The following is a 12,952-nucleotide window of genomic DNA, read 5'->3' on the forward strand; positions in this document are numbered from 1 at the left end:
ATTATTTGTGCGAATTCTTTGGACAAATTTGTCGAATTGATTCAAACTCCTCATGGAGGTTTGGTATTGATCATGAGTGATTGTCTGATTTGCCCTTTCGATTCCTTTGGTCATAACCTGATAAGTAAAAAAATCTCTCTCTTTTTTCTCTTTATCGGTTGGTTTCCCATGCAATTTTCAACAAGTATCAATTGTATGATATGAGAGTTTACAATATTCATAGTATTTACCTCTATTTTTAAAATTCTATCCATTTCCTATTGATGACGTGGTGCCTTGAGGACCGTTGGATGGCTTGAACATCTGGGCTGACATGGGCCTACTGAGAGCCACTTGATTTAGCTTTAAATCTAGGTCGTCCATTCGTGAAGCCTTAGGGTTAGCTTCTTCATCTTCTTCCCAATGAAGGGAACTACCCCTCGGTAAGACCTAACTGGGTTTTGTGTTCACAACGGAGGCCCGAGAGCTTCGGTTGCTCACTACAACAACCCTGCTGAAGCGACGAGGACGACTCTTTCCCCTCCTTTCATGTACTCCATCGTGGCTAGTCTTTGATTTTCCTCTTGGATAGCCAATTGATATATTTGGTCGAGAGGAGGGACGGGATCCATGGTGAGGATTTGCAATCGAAACATTGAGAAGCTTTCGTTCAAAATCAATATAAATCGAGTAACCTTCTCCCTCTCTCTAATCTGTCTGTACTGTTTGAGTGTCTCTTTTGGTCTTTTAAGTTCTTCCTCAGCCGCCTCAAGCTCATTCCAGAGAGTCAAGAATTGATTGAAGCAAGCGGTAATCGAGTTTAGATCCGACAAAGCCTGAGTAAGCGAAAATAGCTTTGCTATGTCCAACTTTCCATACATTTCTCTAATGTTGTCCCACATTTATTTCGAATCTTCGATCGGTGGGAGGCTAGTGGCGATATTGGCAGCCACGTAGTTCCTGATCTAGGTGCGCATGAGCTAATTACACCTTCGCCAACGTTGTCGCATTCGGTTGTCATCGGGAACGGGCATGGTTCCATCTTTGTCCTTGGTCACAAGAGCCCACTGGAAATCTCAAGCTCATGCATTGTAGTTGTCTGGACTAATAAGTTGTAGGCTAATGATTCGGAGCTCCAGTCAGCTTAATGGGCTTTGGGCTTAAATTGGTTTAATGAGCTAGGGTTGGTAAATCTGGGCTGGTTTTATCTTCAGATATGCTTGGGCTGAGCGTAGTGTGCTTAATTTCAATAAAAATGGGCTGGATGGGTTTCTTTTCGAAATGGTTTAGCTTTAAAGAAGCCCAATCATGTCTGTGGCCGAAGCCTGAAGGCCAAGTTCAGCCTACGTTCGGGCCGGGTCCATCGTTATTTTCTGAATAAATCCTTTATTTAAAATTAAAAAAAAAATTCGAAAAATTAAAAATTAAAAATTCGGAAAATGATAAAAAAAGTTTTAAAACTTTAGGATGAAAAGATTTAGAAAATTCGAAAATCAATAAAAAAAATTAGAGTTTTAGAAAATAATTAAAAAATAAAAATACAAAAAGTCATTAAAAAAATTAGAAAACTCTTAGAAATTAAAACCTAAAATTGGATAAGCCTACAAGGCTTTACAATATGAATTCTTGTTTTGCCTTGTCTTGTTTTCTTTTTTAAGGACAATTTTAGGATGGTTGCATACTTTTGATTATGATTATAATTGACTGCACTTTTCAATATTTGGATGTTACTTTCTTGTTTTAGAATGGTAAGGACAAACCTTAGATTTTTGTTGATAGGTTGCTATGGCGCTAGTTAGCACATGATTAGGTTAGGTACCGAAAGAGCGTTAGCCTTAGGACTAACGTAACCAAGTCCCCAAGTTTAAAATTTTTGATTGTGTAAATAGTAAGATATCCTCTCGTATCTTATTAGGTTTCTAACCAATTCCAAAAAGGTTAGTGGCGACTCCTTAGTCAAAATTGACATAGGCTTAATTGACTAAAAATTTGAATGCTCAATGTCGCGTGGAATACGGGTTTGGGAGAGCCTAAGTCAATGAAAGGCCATTGGATGGAAGTTGATAGTACCCTAAAGCTAACTAGCTGTCCCTCCCCCCATGAGAACGATTAGGTCGCAACAATCTTTGACATTGATTCTTGTATAATTGATTGGTGACAAGAAGGAAAACGATATTTGGTACCATGGAAACATAAACAACACATAAATGTGTAGTAGATGATTATTCGACTAAATAAAATGAGTAAATGGCTATTAAAATGTAATTTAAATTTCTTTTTATTTTTTTAAAAATGTAATGATATGTAATATCATAATCATTCATCATACTAGTTGCCGGTAAATAAGTACAAATAATCCGCTTATTATACTGTGCTAACTTTCTCGGTGATAACATTTATGGCATAAGAGATCCAGGCAGAAAACTTCTTCTTTATTGTAAAGTGTTGTGCTGTGCAATATCGAAAAAGGCAGTTTGTCGCATTTTCAATCAAAAGCCGTAGATGTAGAAACAACCAAGTTGATGTCGCAAGTTTGGATTGCTTGTTTCTTTGCTTTGAATGTGTACGATACAGAAAGGGGCATAGAGTTGATTTAGACTGTTCTATTATTCAGCAAACAAATGCAATCCATAGGTTACACTCGTTAGCAAACTTCTGGCCCGACCGCTTCTTGGTGCATGAAAGATGCTGACCAACTTGTTAATTCAATTAGTGGAAGACCACGACCTCGATTATTATATTTCTCTTTCGGATTGATTGAGGTATATTTTTAAACTCAGTTAGATAGAGATTTTCCACATTGACATAGTCAAAATGTTAAAAAGATTCTTGCTCGTGATACTCCCCCGGGTAAACATTCATTACTCACGAAGAATTTCCTTCGTAAATATTCAGTTCATGGTCAACACGTATTTTGAGCATCCTCAAAGGCTGTGTGAATATTCGTATATATTGATGCATCCGGGTGTTTGTGGTAATGCTCGACGAAGCTCCATAGTTTCTGCCTTCTCTCATCCTTTTGCTGAGGCAAATTTTAGCTCCAAAATGGCTCCGCGAAACCCCGGAGGAGACTTGAAAGCGCCTCCACCTCTACTCGCCATGCCGCCTTCTGTGGCATTCCCTCCGGAAGCGAGTGCTCCCCCCAGTCTACGTGGGAACACCCATACTCAACATTCCCGGCATCAACGTGGGAGTGTGGACTAATAGGGGTGATAATATTGGACTGACGAATCTGGGAACCGTCCAGAACCACTGGGAACCACCTGACTTGACCGAACTGTCCGGTTCTGGATGGTTCCCTGAGCGTTGGTCTGGTTTCCAAAACCGGATCAAACCAGACTAAACCGGACTGACTCTATTTTGTTTTTTAATTTTTCTTGATTTATTGAAAAATAGAGTAAGCCCTAAAATAGCAATAAGTCCAGATCTCCTCTACACACGCCGTGAAAGTCTTCGTCTTTCCCTTCACACCTCGCTTGAGTCTCCGTCAAGCAGGTGACGGCCTTCTGTCGCAAAAGTTTCTCGTCCCTCTTGGCTCTCGCTCGACTCTCAGACGTCCCTCCCTCGTCGATCATGAGAGCTCTGCTAAACTCTCCGGTGGCCAATTTGAGCTCCGGGAAGGAGAAGACGCGCACATCATCAGCGTGGCGCTTGGTCAAGAGCTCGTAGAAGGCCACAAAGTCGCCAAAGATCCTGGAATCAGAATTGAACTCGGATCACCTGGCGTTGGCGGTGCTAGAGGTGATGCTGAAGGAGCGAGTCCACGACGCCTTGGAAGCCCTGGAGACATTGTCGCACTTCATCTCCTCCCTCTCGCTCGCAGTCGCAGGCACATCCACAATGCACAGAGCGAGAGAGAGAGAGAGAGAGAGAGAGAGAGAGAGAGCGGGTGGGAGAGGGAAAGATTTACCTTAGCCAAGTTGACTGGTTCATTGGACCGGAACAGTCGATCCAGTCCGGTTCTCAGTCCAAGGACCATTCGATCTGATCCCAATCCTAGAAATCAGAAATCATTCTTTTTAGTATGATTCTCAGTTACTAGGTGGGATCAGATTGGATAAAGAATCGATCACCCTAAAAGAAAAGGAATTGGCTCTATAATTGTTATTATGATGAGCTATCATTATAGATAAGTCATTGAAGTAATGAGTTAAAATTTTTATAGTTATAAATAAGGGGAACACTTGTTTATGATTAATGATAATTTGTCTCTTAAATTGCCAAATATCCCTGTCTTCCATTATTCTTATCAAAAGCTACTGTAAAAATTAGAAATCAAAAAACAAAAGAAGTAAATAGACCTAGTCCAATAAATCTTGATTATATCCACTATTTTGAACATCCATTCCATTTGTATTCTGGACACCTATATAACCATGAAAAATTGTTGAACTGACAAATCCCTAGAATTTAAGGGGTGTGGAGGACAAAGAAACTTTCGAAGTTACTATTTTTTTAAAGTAGTATCAATCCATTTGATGTTAGAAAAAATATCTGTTGCAAGAAGGTTGGCTAGAAATTTCTTGAAAAAATGAAATAAAATGCCCATTCTACAAATTGTATCTCTTGTGACAAGGTTATTTAACATTGCCGATTAAGGAATTAAGCCCTGTGTTTTAGGAAGATTCAGGCGGGTCCATTGTGACTTTTAGTACCAATAGATTCTACCCCATTGCCATTAGGGACCCAATTAAACACACAAACGCTACGACATTCCAACAGGTGCTATTAGAAGCTCAAATTACATAGAATACCATATTATTGTGGGAAAAGTGTCAAAAAGTTGTAAACCTTTTGTGTTGGTGCCAATTTAGTCCTAAATTTTTTTATTAGTATCAATTTAGTAATTTCGGCTAATTTTGGCTGGATTTTACTAATGTGGAAGTTGGTTGGTTGACATGGCGCTACTAGTACTGAAATAGACAATTTTTAATAATATTTTAATATTTTTTTGAATTTGTTATCTTATTTTCTTTTTCTTCTTTCCTTCTCCTCCTCCTTCCGGCAATTAGCTAGAAGACGGCTAGCGAGGGCCAAGGCTGACCTCTCTTGCCCTTTGGATTGGCATGGCTCGAGCCCTTGCTAGAGTTCGCAATGTTGTGCCTATGAGGGCTCAAGCCCTCGCCTGCACAACTCAAGCGCGAGCCTCGCCAGTGGTCAACAAAGTCGAGCCCTCGTGACCTAAGTGGCCTTGAGCCAGACTTGCCATAGGCTGACGAGGCTCAACTCTCGCCCGCGCAGCGCAAGGGTGAGCCTTGCGGCCTCTAGCAAGGGCTTGAGGCTCACCATTGGCCGGCGAGGCTCGCGGAGTCGGTTGTCACTTGTGGCTGGTCGCTAGACTGACTAGAGCAAGGAGGAGGAAAAGGAAAAAAGAAAAGAAAACGAAAAGGAAAAAGAAAATAAAATAAACTAATAAAATTTTTGAAAAAATATTAAAATATTATTAAACGTTGTCCATATCAATGCCAATTGTGCCATGTCAGCCACTTGTGAGCAAAATTCGGCTAAAATTACCCGGAATGACTGAATTAGCACTAAATCAAAAGGTTTAAGACTAAATTGACACCAAATAAACGGTTTAGAATTAAATTGGCATAAATACAAAAGACGTAGGACTTTTATTTTTTCCCCATTATTGTCATGTGTTGAATACGATCATTACTTCGTTAACACACCTATCATTTCTCGATCATGTTTACACACGTATATATTATGAATGTGACTGCTTGCGTGTTTTCATAAGCGACATGATGTGTGATGCGTAGGATGGGTTGCTAACGAGGAACGAAGGCCTCGGCAGGTTGGAATCGTGGTCCCCCCGTCAGTTCCCGGCGGCATGATTCGCTGATATCTCTCTCGGGCCAATCTTCGCCAACAATTCGTCAATCTTCTTCTCAAATTCTAATCTCGCCCTCCCTTTTCGAAAGCGTCAGCAACCCTAGCCGGCCCAGCCAAGCAATTGAGAGTACTTTGTGTGCCTTTGAATTTAGTGTCGGGGCTTTGTTTTAATTTCCAGAACTGGAAGTCGGACTTTCGTACTCCATTGTAATATAAATAAGCTATGCTCTGAAGTTACATCACAAACACCTTGAAATTGAAGAGAATTTTCCTTATAGCGGATTACAAGATAGATTCGAGAAGCCTAATTTATTCATGTCAAAGTTCACGGATCATGATGATAATTGCCTGGTCGGTTGGCATCTCATGTTATACAGACCATAATGGTCATAGATCGACGACCACTCTGGCTTTTAAGTTGACCGATGATCCCATAATACAACCAATAAAAGCAAACCGATAAATGTGACAGAAAAAGAGATGTATTTGTTTTTATAGATAACGAGGGTAAGGAGGGCTACTAGAGCAATTGTATTCCCTAGGCATTATCAAAGGGTGTTGCTTCTACTATGGAACGTAAGATATAAGTTGTAATTAATTTATGGGCTTTATTAGCATAACAGTCCTTAGGTACTATGCAAATAATAGTTTATTGTGAACTACAAATTCTTGAAAAAGTGAGTCACAATAATTTATAATTATTTGTGGTTTGGTTTTTTATAGTCTAAAGTAAATTATTATTTTCACAGTACATTAAAAACTGTTATATAATTATTTCTCTTAATTTTGTCTATTCGGAAATGTAGAAACCTATCATCAGAGCCCATTGACGTGCCAAAAGCCAAAGCAGTCAGCAGATTAGGAAAATGAGAATGGAAAAACGTACTCCCTCGAAGCGGACAGATATACATTACTAATAAGGCGGCAGTTTCGATTTGGAGCTATATACTGGCAATGCTTGCCTCTTGTTGACGGAGCTCCATCTTTTTTGTTCTTTGCCTTTTGCTGAGGTAAACTTCAGCGCCAACATGAGTCCCCCAAACCCCACTGATGGCTCGAGATTGACTTCGGCACTGGTCGGCATCCTGCCTCCTGTGGCATACGCCCCAGAAGCAAACGCTCAGCCGGTGTCCATCGGCCAACCCGGTCCACAAACATATGTAGGAGTGCCGGGGCATTATGTTCCGAGCAATGCAGGCGTTTGGACCACCGGTCTTTTTTATTTGCTTCGATGATATGACGAATTGTAGTCTTTTTCATAAAAGTTGATACGACTCGATTTTGCTATTGTCGACATTGTGAAGATCTTTCGGTAAGTTCATTTTGACCCTCAAAATACTTGTTCTTTCTAAACGTCATTTGGATGAACATACACTTAGCAGTTAACTATTGGATCGATCATCTTCCTACCTTTTCCTACGGACAGGCTTGATCACCTGTTTCTGCCCGTGCATCACGTTCAGCCAAAACGCCGAGATCATAGACAGAGGACGCACTTGTGAGTGAAAAACCGCGATAAAATGTCATCTTTGCTAAACTATATGATTGAGGGCTTAATTTCTCGTGCTAATATTAACTTTGGCTAACAAATATGCAGCTTGTGTCTGTGCCGGGCTTACGTGCTGCCTGATATGCCACTGTTTTGGCTGCTCGTACCGGTAAACATGCACTTACCGAACCAAGCTCCGAGGCCACCATTCGATCCCTGGCGGCGAGTGCAGAGACTGTTGTTTGCACTATTAGTGCGATTTATGCACAATTTGCCAAGAGTATCGGGAGCTTAAAAATCACGGGTTCGATCCCCCTATCGGTAAGTTCTCTTTGCTAGAAAACTGCCTAAGGCGGCAAAAACAATTTAAGGAGAATCACCGCTGTTCATGAAAACTGTTTGAGCTTTGTAAGTACTTGAATGCATGCGCGCACATGTGTGAGCGATAGATTACATGTTTACGTATGTGATGCAATGCGTAGGATGGGCTGCCAATGCCAAGCGAATGAGTCGGCTATTCGGAGTGACGATCAAGGGCCGCCAGTGGCATGGTGCGTTGACGTTTCTCTCGGCCGACCTTTGCAACAATTGATCCACTTCATTTCAAACTGTTATCTCGTCCTCTCTTTTCAATATGTTATGGGAAATTTGGACGAAATGCAGCCCTTGATCCATACTTGCGATGATGTTTATCTCTTCTTATTTGCAATTGTTATCTTTGTGCTATTTGCAATGTGGTGTTGGGAATTTTGGACAATTATCTGGTACTTGATTGATACTTGTGGTGGTTTTCACTCTTCTTCAATACAAACTAGACAGTGATGGTAAGTAAAATGTTATTGCTTGGTTTTAAATACTGCGATTTCTATCATGAGGCTCCTATAATCCATGGTCTAGATGAATTCGACCCGCATGGTTATAGACCATCCAATTTTTTTTTATTTTTTTGCTCCGTATACATATGTTGGGCATGATGTGGTTGGCTTTGGGCACAAAATTCAAATGGGTAGATCTAGTAATACGAAACTGTTTATGTGCTCAGCTTAGCCCGCTTATATTCAGGTTTTCTAACGTAATTTTTGGGTATTCATTACTGAATCAGCGAACTTTTTTATAACGTTGATGTTGGGACATGCAGCAGAAATCCAATCTTATTCAAGAAAGAGTTCTGAAAAGAGATCTAAGTCAAACTCATCAATAAATCTAGTTGGACACATCTTCCGCTCGAAAATATAGGTTAATGAGCTATGTGTCAACTTTCACATGCCACAACTGTTCTCTAGTACTAGACTTTGCCTAAAACTCTTCACACATGAAGTTTAGTAGCTAATAGACCTGATTGAGTGATGGAGAGAGTAGGCTAGATCATTGAGCTAGGTCTCAAATTGTGACAAATCTAGTCAAGCTCGCTAATTTTTTAAATCATATATGGTTGCGTTGGAAATGAGTCTATGAAAAACGAACTGATACTCGAAGATCGAATATCGAAAATAAAATGCGGAAACATGCTCAGGAAACATGTAACACCAATCGAAAAGTATATCATGGAGATGGACATACCTTATTTGCCACAGATTAAGTACTCGTTGCAGTCTCAGAGGAATTGATTGAAATCCTGGAGTTCCATTCTTCAAAAGGAAGTACACTATTATTTCAAGGGAAGGAAAATAACGTATTATTTTATTAACTTCTCAACGTTCTCCATTTTTCATATTTATATAGCAGTTATATTTACTTAAAAAAATAATTGCCTCATTCCTCTTATGGGCCCTTTCCTTATGGGCCGAGTGTGACCCAACATGGGTTGGGGCAGACGAACTTGATTTAGCTCAATAAAAAAATAAATAAAAAACCCATCATTTCCCACTCGCATAGGGTGAGCCGAAAGAACTCTTTCTTCATCTCTCTACAACATTCATACTATTAAATAATCCGTGCGACTAGTATACCTTGAGAGCTTGTTGTCATACATCTGTTAGGAATATATAGTAGCTTAAAATGGGTATTATGGTTTTGAGTAAATATAGTATGTAGTACCTTAGATCGATCAATCATATTTATATCTCTTTCGATTTATTTTTAATAATGATGTATTGTATTCGTAATTATGATTATCCCAGAATAATTATGTTGGAGAAATCTTTTTGGAATATTTTGAAGCGACAAAACGTTTCTATTAGTCTAGTCTGAAGATTTGTAGAACTCTATTAAAGTCGAAGACCTCCGGACTACGAGACTCAAGACTCAAAGTCTATTCTCATTGACAGTTTCTAATCCTTTGAAGAAAGGCTATCTAGGGCGAGTGTTTCATTAAGGATTTGGCCTTATTGACTGGAGAAGATCTCTTGGCTGGATATGACATAACGGATTCCTTTATTCGAATCAAGATTGATTAAGGATCCGATGATTGGCGAAGTATTCTTGGAAGGTTCTACTTATGGAAACCAAGATCCTGATTGTATGGGCGTAGCATGATTGATGGGCTATCGATATGTTCCTTTAATAGCTCGAATGATCTTCCTAATTGATTATGTCCAACGGGAGGATTGGAAGAATTCATTTGGTAAGTGCCAACGGGTATGATGGCACAAAGGAGTATAAAATGAAGACATTCCAGTTGTTCGAGAAGGTGCACGATAGAAGAATTCCAAAGTCTGAAGCTCCTTGATTTTTAGTCAATTCATTTACTAAGCAAAATCTTGTACGCAAAAAAGAGTCTATATTTTGAGATACCTTGAGGAAGTGTGGTAGAGTATCTACACTGTGGAATCAAGAGAAAGCATTGCTGTAACATCTCTTTTGTTCATAGTGAAATCCAGCCGGTAGGCTGTCAGTGCAGAAGAGTGGATGTAGGCTTGGAATAAGCCGAACCACTATAAACCTTGTGTTCAATTTTCTCTTCCCTACTCCCTGCTTTACTTTGATCATAGTTCGTTTTGTTAACTAAATGAGAACTTCCTTTCTATTGTTTGCCTAGTATTGTTTTCATATCTCGAGAAATTATTTTTACACCTATTCACCCCCCTCTAGGTGCTTATACTAACTATATCAATTGGTATCAAAGCTTGTGTACTCACTTTGCTTGAAGTGTTTTACTTTAGAGTTAAAGATCCATGACTAGTATGCTAGCTCCAGGGCTGGTGGAAGGGCAAAGCAATACCAGACCACCTTACTTTGATGGAAAGGATTACAACATCTGGAAAAACAAGATGAAAGCGTTCCTACGATCAAAAGATCTTCTGGAATGGGACGTTGTAGAAAAAGGAATCACTCCTAAAGCTGCATCTGTCTCAGAGAGAGGAAAAGAAACCGTTGAGTCAAGTGAAATGACTCAAGAAGAGATAATCAAGAGACAAGCTCTTGATGCAAAGCAATTTATTCTTTATATTGTGCTTTGTCACCTCTGAATATAACATAATATCTTTTTGTGTTACAGCAAAAGAAGTTTGGGATAGATTACATATCACTTATGAAGGAACTGATCGAGTGAAAGAGACTAGAATCAACATTCTCCTCGGTCAATATGAAGCCTTCAAAATGAAATCAGGAGAATCTATAACTGACATGTTTAGTCGTTTTTACAGAAATCGTGAATGGTCTTGAAAATCAAGGTTAACCAATTTCTGATCCCATGAAGGTAAACAAGCTACTGCGTGGACTCTCCAAGGATTAGAATCACATAAAGACCTCAATAAGAGAGACACAAAGAATCATGCCACTATCTGTCGATGAGTTGGTTGGAACTCTTCAGTCTTATGAAGTGGAACGAATCAATGAAGACGAAGATCCTAAAGGTAAGAAATCCATTGCATTAAAATCCAATGATGATTATGATGTCACAGATTCTGAAGAAGATATGGACGATGAGGAGCTTGCTCTCATGATAAGAAGATTCAGAAAGCTGAACAGAAAAGGAAGAAGATTCAATCCAAAGAAATAGAGTTTTCAAAAGCAACAGACCAAGTCTGTTGATGATGATGAATCAAACAAAGATGTAGTTTGCTTTGAATGTAAGAAAAAAGGGACACATCAGACCCAACTATCCTCTTCTGAAAAAGAAGAAAGGAAAAGCTGAAAAGTATCGAAAGGATTTTAAAGCAGAAACCTGGAGTGATACAGAGTGTGAAGAAAGTGATGATGATTATGCCAATATATGTTTGATGGCACAATCGAATTCAGATTCAAGCTCCAAGACAGACTCAGATTCATACAGTGAATTTGAGGTAAGTAACTTTAAAATTCCTGTTAAAGTTTCTAAATACAATGATGAGTTGTGTTTTAGTCTTAAGACTTCTCTTAAAAGGATTTCGAACTTAAAAAGGAAAACTCTGCACTAAAACAATAGGAAAATGTTTTGAAAGAAAAGTTGAAATGTTTAGACATGAATGTTTCTACTCTTAAAGAAAGCGAAGATAATCTCTTGAAAGAAAATGCATTTTTAAAAAATGACTTATCAAATATTTCAAAAGATTTTCAATAGGATTTGAGAAACTTGAAAAATTCTTTCAAGACAAAGACCTTATTTCAATAAATCTGGTTTAGGAATGACAACAAAAACCATTCCTTTAATTGATTTTCCTAACGTGAAGGAAAAAATTAAGCAAAGACCTACAAGAGATGCTTACAAAAATCATTTCAAAAAGGTTTTGTAAAACCAGTAGGTCAAAATGCTCTCAGATGTTCAAAGTGCAATAGTGCTGATCATTTTGAAAAAGAGTGTCCTATGGTTTGGAAACCTGTTAAGAAAGTATGGGCAAAAACTGCATATCATACTAACACCAATGGACCCAAGAAAATATGGGTACCAAAGAAAGCTTGAGTTTATTTTTTAAATGCAGGTCACTATCAAGAAAAAGGTAAAATGGTATCTGGATGGTGGATGCTCAAGACATATGATAGGAGATTCAAATTGCTTCATAAAGCTCATTCAAGTAAATGGTGGAAAAGTCTCATTTGGAGGAAACAACAAAGGAAGAATTGTGGGATTTGGAACTGTAAAGATTGGAAACCTCACAATAAGCAATGTTTCCCTAGTGGAATGACTCAACTACAATCTGCTCTCGCATCGGTCGTCATGTGTGATACTTTTGGTTTCAAAATCAACTTTCAAGAGGGAATATGTTCAAAGAACCAAGTAAAGATTCTACTCGGTCATTCATGGGCCGAAGACATGGAAATATCTACCTCTTGGATGTGAAACCAGATGAATCGCAATGTCTAATCTCAATTCAAGATGAAGCAAGCTTATGGCATAGAATGCTTGGGCACATCAATATGAAGCGAGATAGCAAAAATTTCAGCAAAAAGCTTGTTCGTGGTCTACCCAATTTATCATACCAAAAGTCTGATCTATGTACACCATGCGTATTGGGAAAGCATGTAAGAAATTCCTTTAAACCAATAAATCAAGTTTCCACTAATCGTGTACTGCAGCTTTTGCATATGGATTTCTTCGAACCAACCAGAACTCAGAGTATTGGAGGTAAGAAATATTGCCTAGTAATTGTAGATGACTACTCACGATTTACTTGAGTATATTTCCTGGCAAGTAAGTCTGAAACCTTCTCTTACTTTGAAAAATTTGCTAAAAATGTTCAAAATGAAAAAGAGTATGTTATCTCGAGTATAAGAATAGACCATGGAGAT

This window comes from Eucalyptus grandis, chromosome 11, assembly GCF_016545825.1.
Source record: "Eucalyptus grandis isolate ANBG69807.140 chromosome 11, ASM1654582v1, whole genome shotgun sequence".
Classification (NCBI taxonomy): domain Eukaryota; kingdom Viridiplantae; phylum Streptophyta; class Magnoliopsida; order Myrtales; family Myrtaceae; genus Eucalyptus; species Eucalyptus grandis.